We start from the raw sequence: 4749 nt of genomic DNA, 5'->3' as shown, positions 1-4749 counted from the left end.
AAATTGGGACTTTTGGTCATTTCGGCGCACCCATGATGCATACTATGGCGTGGGTGACCAAACAATGGGTGTCATCCGGTCGGCAACTGTTTAAGGTGTCGTCCAGTGGGCCAAAGTGGTAGTTTCAAACTTTTGGGATCCACCACTCTGGGGATTCTTTTTGACAATATACTTACGTTTCTTGGCGCAATGTTCATTCCACCCAGCCGGTCGTCAATGCGTTAGATGACCCAAATGACGATTGACCTGAAGGAAGTTGGGGGCGAGGAACACGCACGTGCCATCCGTTTTTACTCGGGCGCTTTCATCTAGGAGATTTTTGCAGATACGTCAATGCGTTAGATGACCCAAATGACGATTGACCTGAAGGAAGTTGGGGGCGAGGAACACGCACGTGCCATCCGTTTTTTAATCGGGCGCTTTCATCTAGGAGATTTTTGCAGATATCTTTTTGATTTGTGAAAATGACCAGCCTAGCGGTATGCCAGCCGCTGATAAATTATTATCTTGCTGCGGCCGGGCGCTTATTTGCGGTGTTTGCGTTTGGCGGCTGGCGGGCGACTTTTAGTCGTTTTCGGTTAGCAGTTAGCGTCGGTGCGGTGCGGGCGGTTTTATTTTTTTCGGCGTTTCGGCGTTTTTTTTCTGTGTGGTTTGCGGCGGTCGGGTGATTTTTTGCCGTTTGCGTTGGCTTTTCGGGCGTGCGTTTTACACGTTTTGCGGTGTTTACGTTTTGCGGCGGGCGGGCGTTTTGTGTTTTTTGCGGTGTTTGTCTTTGGCGGCGGGCGGGCGGGCGGGCGGGCGATGCGGGCGGTTTTCTTCTTTTTTTGCGTCGTTTGCGGTGTTAAATTTGTTTGCGGTTGGCGGGCGGTTTTATTGTTTTGCGGCGTTTTTGCGTTTTTTATTTGCGGTTTGCGGCGGGCGGGCGTTTGTTTATTTTTTGCGACGCTTGCGTTGGCGTTTCGGGCGTGCGTTTTGCGCGTTTTGCGGTGTTTGCGTTTTCCGGCGGGCGGGCGTTTTTCACAATTCAAAGTCCAAACCTTCGGGCCACAGCGCTCCTCGAAAAGCGCTGCCCTCGAGTAGTCAGGTCATGGCCAGGTCAAAGGGTCAAAATTGAAAGAAAATGAATTTTAACAACGAAAGTCATAACATGAGAAATAGGCTAAGAAATTGTATATGTATGTAGTGTAATTTGACTTTGTTATTCCGTAATGCGAGTCTAACGAAATAATGAGTGACATTGGCAATATTTACGCCATCTTTGAACAAAATATTAAACGCAAAAGCTTACATGAGTTTTTGTTTAATTTCAATTTCCTTTAGACATAATGGCACACCAAAACTCTATGTAAAAGTCATAAAATAGCACGTAATAAAAGACAACTGCATTGTTTTTGCCATAACTACCTTTGCTCTCTTCTGAAAATGACTGATCAGTTGTAGCATGCGAAAAAACCTCGCCGAGGACTTTGCCAGTAAACAAAGCATGTCACAGCCGGCGTCTATCGGAACTGTGTTGCCCGGAACGGGAGGACATTTCGAACACCTGTTCTGAGCGCAGCATGTACGGAATGAGTTAGTTTTCTGCCTGAAATCAAATAACCTGCAGTCGCTGATGCACGAAATTGTGTGCTGATTGTTTACTTATCGAGGTGGCATGCCTCCGGGCTCCGGTGCTCATTTAGGTATCAGTTACCTAGTACTAATTAACTAGTAGTTAGATACGTTACTCTGAAGTACAAACAGGATGCCACACGAGATATGCTGTGCAGATGGGATATTCTATACTATACATATACCTAATTGTGGCTCACGGCAGATAAAATGACTACTGAAATGAACACGGAAAACATAAAAATGGCTTTATATCATTCTTAACTTTACATGACCTTGAACCCTTGAACCCGTGGCAAGCCTGTATGACTTTGAATCAGATAATAATAAATTTTATCATGATAATGGCCACGAACTGATTTCCTCATGACATCATTTAACGGTAAAAAATGAGAAGGGTCATTTGCCATAGTTGTCAAAGGCAAGGGCCAAACTGCATTTGTTACTGATGAAATACTACATATACTAGGGTGGCACTTAGCAATAGGGTGAATTTTATGTCATCCGATTTTTATGCGTGCGGGTAGTTTTCTGGTTCCATTCCCGTAAAAAATAATGTGTGCAAAATGATTTTGAAAAATATTGATATTTAGGGGTCGCGAATTGAGGTCAAAGTTAACATTTTTGGGGAAAAATCCAACTTTTTGGAAACTACTTTAAACCTTTTTGGAATGACATATGTGGTCATTAAGCGTCATTTCCGACGTATTTTGACCTTTATTTGTTTAACAATTGTTTATCCCATCACTTCCGGCCGATCGTAGCCAGTCCAGGTCAGGCCAAGACGGGTCTGATCTGGGCTGTTTTACCCATGTCAGGCCTGTTTTGGCCTTCGACCGGTGCCTCCTCACAGTGGAGGTCATATCCTCTGAATAGTGTGAGGAGTGACCGGTCTCTCCTGTTCCAAAGGGAGGACGAGCCCTACGGTTCTATCGGTCCTTGAGACATGCTCCTTTTCTGTCAAAGAGAATGTTAAGAAGTTGGAGTCAGTCTATCGCCGGCGGGCGAAAGCAGAGGCGAGAGTGTGCATTGAGCTGCACTGGTTTATTGTGCTTTCGGGATGTTCTTCCGTGGGCGCTTCTTCCGACTCTAGTGCCAGTGCCAGCAACAGACTTACCTGGCCGCTGCGGCGCGCACACGGAGGGAACGTCTTTGACGATGGCGACCATGAGAGAAACGTCGTCTCACACTCCCAAGTGCATGTGGGCGAGCGGACGTCCCCAACAGTGAACTGGCCTCGACCGGGCCAAACTGCCCAACCGTAATGTGTGAAGAACACGTGAGCCTGTTATCAACTGCGGCATGGAACTTAGGATACGACTCCGGCTGAACCGCGAATCCTGAATCGCGAGAGAAGGAGCGTCGACCGATTCTAGGTACTGGTGATGGGGAGGGGGGAGGGATTGGGGTGGCCAAGCTCCTCGCCGTTCCCAACCTCCCCTCCATCCAAGCACAGGAGGCCATGCTCACAGCGCTGGGGGACCAAGAACTGAAGAAGCGGAACTGCGGCCTTTTGCTTCGACGCCACGACGGCGAACAGCATGCTGGTGAACGGTACTTTAGCCCTTATCGAGCAGAAGCTGGATCGGCCCGTCCTCCAGCTGGCCTGCCGGCACCACGTGTAAGAACTGGTCCTAGAGAAGGCCTTCTCCACCTGCCCTAGAATCTCGAGCGGCCTCTACATCCGGCTGTTTAAGAGGTTCAAAGGCGGGTGGGAGTTCATACTTCATTGACAGGATCACACTGATGGCGTTCGCCGTCGACGACCTTCCGGAGAGGGACGAGCTGCTGGTCGGCTTCCATCGCTTCCATCGCTGGACTATGCCTAGCTCCGGGAACTGGGGAGACTACCTATCGAAAACTTCTGGAGCACTGCGTAATTGCTCTCGGTGGAGTTGTTCCAAGCACGGCATCCGTTTCTCCGCCTCAGAGTACTCCACTGAGTTAGGTGGATGGCAAAGACCATCCGCACTGTGGATGCCTTCCTCTTCAGGGAGCGGCTCCGGCTGACGGCGGCCGAGGCCCAGGTCATCAGACGCTGTGCGCTGTCCGTCGCCTGCAAGTTTGCTGCCGCCGCCGCCGCCTGGTTTGGGACTCTACTGCCACTGCGCCGGCTCTGGACCTGACCTTCGTGAACTCGTTCTGCACCTACCCCGACAAGGAGCTGTCGAAGGCGACAGTCCCGGTCTTCGGCCGTCACCTGTAGTACTTGAGCGATCGGCTGGTGACTCTGGAGCTCTTAGACCCCGACCCTCGGGCTCAATCAAGACATGGTGCGGGCAATAGACTTGTAGGAGAGGGAGGACGAGGACCCGCCCCATAAGTCCTTAGTGGACACTATGAACGCCGCTCTCGCGACCGAGACGTTGGCGAGCTTCCTCACACCATCGTTCAAAAAGCTCTCAAGGATCTACAACCTGGACGCGGGGCTAATAATCAATGACCAAGGCCACTGGGAGGACAGCAGCTACCAAACCGCAGCTCGTGTAGTCCGGGAGCTGCGGATGGTGAATGACTTCACCAGGCGCGGTATGGCGCTGATGTAGGACTGGCACTCATGAAAGACAAAGATTAGCGCCAGTTCTTCCTCCATGTCGTTTAAAAAATCACAGAAAACGCTAACCTGACACCCGAAGATCGACTGCAAATTGCTAACCAGGCTACACACGTGATCTGGGTGCCCGTTGCTCATGATACCCCTCCCTCCAATGAGGCGCCAATAATCTACTAAAGAGGAGGAACTAGAGTAGTGGAGTACATAGACGAGCGTTTTGGTGTGACCGAAGCTGCATGAAATATCAATAAACAATATGAAAATTACTAAGAAATGCCTTATTATCATCCGATTACAGCGTAATAGGAAAGTCAGAAACGATTTCAATGATATTGAAATATGCTACCAAAATCTCAATTTTGACCTTGATTCGCGACCTCTAGATATCAATATTTTTTCAATAAAAATTTGCATCCCTTATTTTTTACGGGAATGGAACCGGAAAACCACCCGCACGCATTAAAAATCAAAAATTGATTTTTAAGTGCCACCCTAACATATACATATAATATATAGTGCCTATCGCATCCTCGCAGATAATTCAAAGGTGTACCTAATCACTAAATATTTTGTCATCATCTCGC

Source organism: Amphibalanus amphitrite, unplaced genomic scaffold, assembly GCF_019059575.1.
Source record: "Amphibalanus amphitrite isolate SeventyFive unplaced genomic scaffold, NRLGWU_Aamphi_draft 000296F_arrow, whole genome shotgun sequence".
Classification (NCBI taxonomy): Eukaryota; Metazoa; Arthropoda; class Thecostraca; order Balanomorpha; family Balanidae; genus Amphibalanus; species Amphibalanus amphitrite.
Note: the sequence above shows the minus strand (reverse complement) of the source record.